Source organism: Natator depressus, chromosome 3 (assembly GCF_965152275.1).
Source record: "Natator depressus isolate rNatDep1 chromosome 3, rNatDep2.hap1, whole genome shotgun sequence".
Classification (NCBI taxonomy): domain Eukaryota; kingdom Metazoa; phylum Chordata; order Testudines; family Cheloniidae; genus Natator; species Natator depressus.
The window spans coordinates 136,686,240-136,696,840 of NC_134236.1; positions in this window are offsets into that span (position 1 = coordinate 136,686,240).

Consider the following 10,601-nt stretch of genomic DNA (forward strand, 5'->3'; position numbering starts at 1 on the left):
GGGAAGGAGAACCTGGGGGAGGAGGCTACAGAAAACTGGGGGGAAATAGGGCTACTACAGATGTGGGAGCCCAGCTCAGTTTTGGTAGCCTGGGCAACTTGCATTTTCTCCTCTCTGGACTTTGATGTAAACAAGACTTCGGGACTTTTCTCTGCATCAACATGTAGAGACTTAAAAAAACAGGACAGTCCAAATACCACAAATCCTTTCAAGGTGTAGGTTCAGGAGGATAAATCATCACTGAAACCTCACTTGCCCCATAGCCTCCTCACTCTGATCCTGGCAGCCTCAGATGCAGAACGGATATTTAGAATATTTAGTCACAAGGATCAAATATGACCTAGGGAGATATCTTTCTTTGCCAGCCTCAGCATCCTGCTGCAGCACTTTTACTGTTTGCAAACTCTAGAAAAAAATTCTTAATTTTCATGTCCAATAATAAAAAATAACAAATTGCATCAGATACATGCAATTCTGCAGCTAAAGGAGGATATAACATCTTGTGCTTCCGGATATATGTTAAAGCTGCATGTTGGTGTGAGTGCATGGTGCTCAGGCTGTGGTTAGAGATTGGAAAAACATCTTGATTCTTTTTTTCTTTCACAACTTTCTGTGGGCTACATATATATCAGCTTGCATGACAAAGAATTAAAAATTCACACTTTCGGGCCTTGCAACAACTCTGCTGATGAATCCTTGACTTGTAAATTTTGGAGTATCCACATAAAGAATCTTTTCCATAGAGAATATGGAGCATATGAGGTGGCTGACTTCCTAATAGGAGCATCCCTGCATGGGAAGTGAAAAGGAATGTTACACAAATATCAACAAAACCAAAATGAATACAGACTACTAAAATATCCAAGTCATTCATTAACCTGAACAAAACAATTCTGACAGCACTGAACTGCTAATATCAAGCATGATTGACACCTACTATCCCAAAAGACCAGAAGAATTAAAGACCATTGTTGCTCTGCTGGGTCCAGTGGTTTGACTACTACACAGAAATACCTCAGAACAGAGAGCAAGGACACTGGCCATTTAAGGAAAAGGGAAATCACTGTGGCATTTTAATCAAATGGTAAAAATATTTAATTAATCATCAGAAATGACATTATTTGGCTCCCCAAAGGAGAATTCTCTAGTACTTTGTGCTTCTGTTTGATTTCAAACTCTTGAGATGAAACACTTTAAAAGATTAGTCTCTGTGAAAGGAGTGGGTTTGTTTGTTCTTTGCACACAGAGGTCAGACATACACATCAAAATAACAAACATCTACACAGAACAGTTATGGTAAGAAACAGAAATACATGTAGTTTTTACAACGTGCAGTATCTCATATTCCAAAAGGTTCTCCAGACAATAATGCACAAACATTACAAGTGGAAGACTGATCCTTTTGAGAATAGGTCACAATTGCTAATGTGGAAGTGGCCCTGCAAAATGTCAGGCAAGCTGTAAAACATCTCCCCAGACACTAGAGCAGTTGCCTGTAATTTCAAGCAGGGATAAGATTCACCAGAGCAAACAGCAGTGTTGGGTAGCTACACGGGATTTACACAAGTGGCTGTCCACCACTGTTTGTAAATTGGGATAAGACGAAGCCTAAGCCATCCAATCACATTAGAAAATACTAGCCCAGTGCAGCCACAACTCCAGAATAAAACAAACATCTCCATTCAATCAGTGGATATGCAAGAACTGTTTCCTAATTAAAACCATGGCAACGTATGTAGAACTATAACTCATCCACTTCCTCCACCACTGCGGCACCAATTTGGACTTGCAAGAGAGAAGAATCACTCTTCATTATCTCCTAATGTTACCGGCTGAGCATGATAAATAGGTAGAATACAGAAAACTTTCAGGAGGCATAGAGGTAAAACTTTAAAAATAAACACTTTTTTTTATAAAGAAAATGTTAATGGTGGATGAATTTAGTGTTGTTTCCAATCTGATGCTGGCCTTCATTCACCGAGGCCTATTAGATATGAAAAAAATTAGAAGACAATAGTTTGTTTTTTAAATAAACAGAGCCTCTGCAACACACTCATGTCAATGGAAACCCCACTTTTCAATTATATAATCTGACAGCTGAAAACATAGGTAATGTTAATCTGTGACAACACTTCATGTCTGATTGATTGACTAGTAATATTTGTCCCTGTGGAAAATCTAAAATACTTGTTCATTGATGAGTCGGAGGGAGGCTGTCTGATGACTGGAAGTTAGGAAGGCATGTGGATTATGTGTATGTGCTGTTAAGTACATAATTAATTCCCTCAACTGTTGAGTTCCTTGTCTTCTGTTGGCTGCATGCATGCTTCTGCAACTTTCATTCATATTGAACAAAGCTTTTGTGCGGCCAGTAGAGTTAGATAGATGTGGAAGAGATTACTCCCCTCCAGTGCATCCTGAAGCCCTGGAGGAATTGTGCCTCAGAAGGGATGTGTCTGAAGCACTGTGCTTCTTGTTTCTTCCCCTTAAGCAATTCAGAAGCAGCATTGCCCTTTGCTGAAATCTGTGCTTAAAGACACAACCTTCCCTCACTCGGGAATATTCCCTGGGTTCATTAGCACTACTGCACCTGTCTGCATCATAGAGGTCCTATTAATGTAGTACCTATAGGATTAATAATCTATTCTGAGTTTGGATATTCATGTTACTGTCTGATGGCCCTATCTTTAAAAAAATTGGTAAAGTGTGTATATCTACTGCTATTCAGTGTGTATAATGTTTAGTAACATCTGTTAGAGTTATTAACTATATCATAATCCAGTTGAACCTTGTATTTTTTTCCAGTATAAAAAAAACCCCATGAAATGATTGGTAACATTTCACACGTCGCCTTGAGTTTTCTTTCTAAGGGGTACCTGATGGAGTTGCGAACATGTACTCGTACTCTACTCAGGGTGAGACTATTTATTTAAATAAGTAGCAAGTGGTATACTGCATATAATTATCCCTGCGGAAGGCTACTTTGAAAGTAGTGTCTGGATTTTTTGTTGTTCTTTACATTAAATTATGTGATGATTTATTATTTATTTTGATGTATAAATGGTATTTGTTATCTTAAAACTCTAGGTTAGAGATGAATAATAAAACCAGCAGCTAATCCCAAACAAAGACTCCTACAAAACTCCCAACCACTGCACATGCCTCAGCACTGATCACACTCCTCCATCTCTGAAAGCCCTCAAGGTTGGCCTACCTGTGGTATTAAAATCGATGGTGAAACTCTCATGGACCTAACTCTGCTGCATTCCCTAAAGGTCAAGAGATCTAGGTGTATTTCAGAAGGGCAGGGACCTTGGTTGGAAAGCTGAGGGCAGACACTCCACTGCTGGCCACTTCTCTGAAATTGAGATAGACCCGGTTTGAGTGTCTCACTGATTGTGACTGAGGCAGTTGCTCAAGCAGGAGTCCCTAGCCATTTAAGGCTTTATCAGTCAAAACAAACTCATTAAAATTCACTTGGCAAACAGTGGGCAGCCAATAAAGATCATGGAGCAGGGATGTCAAGTGCTGCCCCCATCTGTCAGAATTTAAGTTTCCAGGGCATCGAAGCTACAGTCCCATAAAGAATGCAGTGCAGTCTTGAGGTGGCTAAAGCACTAATTACAGTATTAAGCGTCACATATGAAGGAAACAATTGCAACCTCCTAGCCAGATACAGATACGTGGGCGATAGAGTGGGAACCTTCCTGGCTGCTGCTGTTATGATTGTACAACAGTAGCTGAGGATCCAATAAACTCCAGCCCTCAGATTGTGAACAAAAATATAGCAGTGACAGGCACATATTCTTAAGTATAAGGGGGAGATGATCCTTATGATATCTTCTGTTTGCTTTTGAATCCCAGTGGTGTATTTTTTTTTCCCAATTAAAAATATTTCTTAAACACTTCAACCACTTTTCCCCTTCTAAAATATTAAAGGGATGTACATAATTCCAACCGATAACCGTATTTTAGTTTTGTTAGCTAGCGTGTTTATTATTTCACACTTAAGAGTATTTGTACACCATAACATATATAAGTTGGTAATTATAAATCCAAATGGCTTTTCCTCTATTTGTTTAGCAAATGAAAATTGATAAAAGACCAGACTCCTACTCTGAATACGAAATCAGGTACAGCATGTAAATGTGAACAGAAAATTAATCTAATATTAATTAATTAAGGTCTGAAAAATAGATAAAACACAATATCTTCACTTGAGAAATAGGGAAAACAGCGCAGTTCTATTTGTCAGCTTTATAGTTGCCTTATTGGTGACAACTATTATGTTTCACGCATTTAAAAATGAGCATGCCAATTCTCGTGATTTTATTGCAAGTTTTGTGGCATATGATGCTTTTCTTAAAGCTCCTGCATTTAGCTGATTACTTCAGAATCTTATCACTTTTTTAAAAAATGAAAGTTTCTCTCTCTAGTGATTGCACAGAAAAGCTTAAAAATTCCAAAGATCCCAACACCAGAAGTCACCGAAGAATCCAAAATGACTTTTAAAAAAAATCTCATGAGTTTTTTAGGATGCGAGTTCTGGTTTTTGAATGCTTACTCTTGATACTTACAGATATTCAGTTTGCCACGGAGTTATACAAGAACAGAGTTTCAGATGATTTGGAATTTGGTAATTGATCTAGTATCCCCATTCATGTTAATATTTTTGGATGTACTGAGGACCTGAAGCAAGGTCCTTCTTTAAAGAAACAACAAAGAAACCGCCCCCTCCCCACACACAAAATCTTAATCTATTAAACCATTTGTTGTTGGTAAATCAAGGTCATATCACATAGAAATATTTTACCACTTGGGAAGTAGATATCTGGACTGGGACATGGGCAGTCTGACAGTAGACATGACAAGAAAGCGATTTTAGAACTGTGAAGAACACTGGGAGGGAGGATTTTCATAAGTACAGAGTGGTGGCCTAAGTCTGCCCTTATTGAAGTTAATGGCAAAACTCTCATTGACTTCAGCAGACCAGTTAAGAGTGGATTCCCTAGCAAACTGTACATCTGCAAAACACAGCAGGCTTTGTCTATAAAATGGGTCAAAAAACCTGTGGAGATTATCACGTCCTATCAAATTTGATCGGGTAATTTCTATAGAACCCTGTTGGTTTAATTACTATAAATGAAATAGGATGTTTTCATAAGGACCAATAATGGGGAGAAAGGGTGAGGGAGAACTACAATGTGGGAGATAGTGTATCAGTGATAATTGGGGAGACCCACCACCCTGCCAAAAGGAGGGTATTCCACCTATCAGAGATAAATCAGAGTTCCACCCTACCTCAGGGGTGTGCACTGACCTTGCAGGAAATAAAAGAAAAGCCTGCAAAGGAAATCAAAAGAACCCAACAACTTTCAACTTGATTTGTGTTTCATTCCATCCTTGGCTTGTTTACTTATATTATTCCCTATGGCAAAAAAGCTGTTTTCTGCATACAGCAAGGGGGACCTTTAAATCTATTTCAATAGTCTTAAGAACCAGAACATGATTTGAATGTTCACCTATTGCAGAAAGTCTAGAAAATTAAACACTGAGAAGTGGAGATGGGAATCAGGGCATAGCAAGTCTTGCAACCAGCAACATTGGTTTGGCTTGTCCATACTCCTATACTGTCAAACATCAGCAGAGCTGCACTAGGATAGGGTGGGAAAGAAGTTCAGGCGACATATTTGTTGGCAGGGATTTTTTTGTTTTGTTTTTAAGGAATATAAGCTGTTGGTCACCATGCTCTCCTCAGTGGCCCTGGATATATTATGACTTGAGCATTGTTTATGGAGGTATTATGTTTGTTTAAGTATTAGAGATACTTTTCCTGTTGCCCTCTCCTCCCCCCCCCCCCAACCATACTGCACTGGTTCACAAGACTATAATCTGCCCCTGAGCATCTGAAGATGGATGATCTCATTTTGAAAACAAATGAGAAATTTGGGAGAGTAAATCCCATGTGAGGGATGTTTTTCATTCTCTGAAGTCCCTGGTGAACAACTCCCAAATTCCCTGCTTGTTTGAGGAGGTGGTGGCCTTAAAAAAATTAGAAGAATTACAAGCAAAACCCAGACATTTCACGCTGCCATCTCTGCACTGCGGTCCCCACACAGTGGCAATTGGAAATATGCCTTAACTCTCTGCATCTGATGCTGATATGCTGTGAGATGAAGCCAGAGCAGCAGTCAGTGCGAAGGGCTAGCTTTCCAATTATTTGACCTGCATTTCTGACATCTGGCTGAATTGTAAACAGCCTGAATCAATGTGAATGTCAAACCACAGAGGACCTTTTTCCTCCTGCTCCCAAGAGCAGCAAGCAGTGGCATTTTAATAAGACTGAGAAGGCTTTTTCAACCTGTCAAGTGTGTCAGTCTTCCGTGCTAAGTGGGAGTTTAGCCGTTGCTGTGTAAATCATTCTGAGAAATAGTAACAAAGAGTTCTTTTCCCACTTTGATTTCAATGTCAAAAGCAAGCCATCACTGTAATCTTAGGTATAATTTTTATTAAATAAAGAAATTTGTGTTTAATCAAACATTGCTCTTAAAAGTCTGAAATGCAAATAATTTCAATGTGTTACTTTAATTGTTTAAACATTTATTAAAATTCTCTTCCCAGATATAGTGGCTTTAGTTGAGCCTTTCCTGCACACTTAATTATACTGTCACCATCTGAGTATTCATGGCTGGAGTTTGCCTGGCCCTTGCATATGAGAAGGGGTGGAGAAGGGGTGCAGGAAGCCTTTTTCCACACTTATTCTTGACTGGTAAGCATTAGGTAGAACTGCAGCTTCTGAACTCAGGACAGCAGGGGCTGCTGCCTCCCTTATCTCCTAGATACACACAAATACCTGAAGAGGGTGAGGAGGAGAGGGCGTGGCTGTGCCGCCTAAACTTTTCTTCTTCCCATCTGCACCATTTAATAGAGGGAATTATGCTGCACCCCCTAAGAGGCAGCGTAGTGGCCATGCAGTCTCTGTACACCCAGGAAGTCTGGAAGTCCCTCTGTACGACTCTAGCACAGTGTGGCTCAGCACCATCCCTTACTGTACCCTAAATGATACAACTGCACCCTTTCCTTTGAAAATATCATCAGGTAGGTATAAGCACAGGTCATTTTAATATCTTGGTTTAAGGAATTATTTAACCAAAGGTTGGAAACAACTAACTCTGCAGTATTGTTGACATGTTGACAATTTCATGTGAGATCAGAGCATGTGTTTTTTAAATGACCCATCTATCTTGAATTTCAGAAATTCTCATCTTAGTATGTGTCACAACCAATCTGGAAAAAGGAATCCATGAAATTTTCTTAGTCCAGATCACTGTAAAAAAACAAGAAAACATGACCAAGCAATTGCTCTCTTTCTGACAGAGCTACCTCGTAATACAGAAAGGCGAAATTCTGATCTTGGTTACACATGTATATTTTTAGAGTAACTCCACTGACATGAATGTACAGATGTACAGTCTAACTGAGGTAGAATTTACTCATGTATTTCTTTATATTTCTGAAGACAGGAGATTATACAATGTGTTTAAGTTATTTCAAACATGTTTATTAATCCCCAGTTCCCAGTCAATACTACTCTTTGAAAGAAAAAGGTTTAGGGGACTATACTTGCTGTTGCTAAAGTTGCTTGGTTGTCATTCTTAATAGATTGAATAGTTTGAGCTAAATATGAATTTCCAATAAAACCTTATTCCAGCCTTATGTTAACTTCACTGTATGTACTTGCTGCTAGGCTACAGCATTAATACATTAAAACATTCCCTAGCAGTATTTCAAAATTAGCTCTCTGATGCACATGGGAAACAAACATTAGACCAATATGTGTAATTTTAATCAATGTATAGTATACTAGGGTTGAACTGAGGGAAGATACTAATTAAATCACTACTGTAAAGTGTTTTCACTCATTTTAAAATTTAGAGGTAGTGCATTGTTATTGACTTTCAAACTGACACAGTTTTAAAAGCTATGGATTTTCTCAGGTCTGTAGCTAGTTTAAATTTTTGGATGCCAACCATGTTACCAAAGGAGGCCCAGATGATTATGCAGTAGGACAAGCCAAATGTGCCCTTTTGTAAGCTTGCTGGAAAATAACTTTCAGAACAATGATGAAGATGGGGGCATAAGTGCTGATTTGTCAGATCACTTTTCTGTAATATACTATAAGGACGTCTCCTCTGAAACCACAAAAGTGTATTTAGCAAAATTTTGGGGAACAGGGATAATCTCTACTTTTTTTTTCTTGTAGGATGTTGGAGGTGGGATCTGAGTGTGTGGGACGAATAAAAAGGAAAAGTGTGTTTCAATATGTATAATGAGAGGATTCTGTATATATGTAATGAACATAGTAAAACTAATTGGATTGCACACTCGATGGCAATCATCTCTCTGAAGTTATGCAAAATTTTGCAATACAATTTTTCACTAGTTTTGCACAGATTATACATGCACAGAGTACTGGAATCATGATAATACTAGGATATTTGGTTTGTCAAGGCATTTAAGTCCTTTCTGAGCCACTGCAAGAAAATAATGCAGTAATGCTAGTGAGAAGTTCAATACAATCTCCTGAATCATACAAAGCCTCAGGCAAATAACTACCTCTATTTTTCTCCTGACTTTAGAAATACGATGTTCAGCATTTCAGATTTTTTTTTTTAATATTCATTTGGGGAGAGGGGGGAATTTTAACAATTCTGTAAAATAAAAATTAAGAGGTGTGGTATCACCTTAGTGCAAATTGGTATAGGTTTGATTAATTCACTCCAGAATTTAAAGAATGAATCCTGACTGTTCCAAACTTCATTTTCTCACATTTCACTGTCTCTTGTACCATTAACACTAGCTCTGATGTTTATATCAATCAACTCTGGCTGCTTTGATGGGCCTTTGAAATCACTTTGAGTCTGGTTGTTCAGGTGCCATAAGGATATCTAGAAAGAATGTAGAAACAAAAGTGAATGCACTGTTTTCTAAAGCAGGTATTTGGAATATGGACCCAAATCAGAAAGATGTGAAGGTTCATACTGTCCAATCATTTAGAATTCCATAGATACATTTCAAAAACTTCCCCTGTAGCACAAAACACTTAAATTTTCAAATGCACATACAGTAAGTATAATACATTTTCAATATTGATTTCAATTACAACTCAGAATACAAAATGCACAGTGCTCAGTTTATATTATTATTTTTATTACAAAATATATGCACTGTAAAAATGATAAACAAAAGAAATAGTATTTTTCAGTTCACCTCATACAAGTACTGAAGTGCAATCTCTTTATCGTGAAAGTTGTAACTTACAAATGCAGATTTTTTTTGTTCCCATAACTGCACGCAAAAAGAAAACAATGTAAAACTTTAGAGCCTACAAGTCCACTCAGGCCTTCTTCTTGTTCAGCCAATCGCTCAGACAAACAAGTTTGTTTACATTGACGGGAGATAATGCTGCCCGCTTCTTTTACAATGTCACCTGAAAGTGAGAACAGGTGTTTGCTTGGCACTTTTGTAGCTAGCGTAGCAAAGTATTTAAACGCCAGATATGCTAAACATCCGTATGCCCCTTCATGCTTCGGCCGCCATTCCAGAGGATATGCTTCCATGCTGATGATGCACATTAAAAAAATAATGCATCAATTAAATTTGTGACTGTACTTCTTGGGGGGAGAAGTGTATGTCCCCTGCTCTGTTTTACCCACATTCTACATATATTTCATGTTATAGCAGTCTCGGATGATGTCCCAGCACATGTTTGTTTTAAGAACACTTTCACAGCAGATTTGACAAAATGCAACAAAGGTACCAGTGTGAGATTTCTAAAAATAGCTACAGCACTCGACCCCAGGTTTAAGAATCAAAATCTCATTTACTTATTTACAGGCTCTATAGCTGACCAAAAAACCAAAACAAAACCAGGATGCTTCCCCCCAAAAAAACATTTCACTAAAAAATCAGTCCATTTTTCCATTAAAAAAACCCAGCAAATCTTGAAAATGTCAAAACAGTATCTCTTTCCATCCTTTTAAAATAAGATAGTGGCCAAGATTTACAAAATGAGGAGCCTAACATGAGGGTCCTAAATCAATATTTAAGCACTTAAATGAATTGTCTGATTTTTTTTTCCAGAAGTGCTTAGCAGTTCACAGTAGCTCTCATAAAGGTCCATAAGAACTGTGGGGTACTCAGTACTCCTGAAAATAAGGCCACTTATAATACAATAGGTTTTTAAATCCATAGTTCTAACTTCAGGCTCTTATTTTTGGAAGATTTGGCCCATGTTTATCAGATAGTATGAGTAAAGCTATACAAAAACAAAGCATGTGTCTCGATCTTCACCCTCTCTTCCCCCCGGGAGTTACTGAGGAACTGCCCCCTGAAGAAGTCAAACATCCAGCCTACCTCTGACAGGCTCTTCTAAAAAGAACAAGCAAACCCAGATCCATGTGTGTGTAGTTAATTGCCTAGGTGGTTAGGCAGCAGTAAATCAAATAAGGAACACCTGGGCTTAATAAAGGATTCTGAGGGCTCAGTCAGGAGGTTCTAGAAGGCAAGAAGCTCCTGAGCAGGACTCCTCAAGGAGCTGG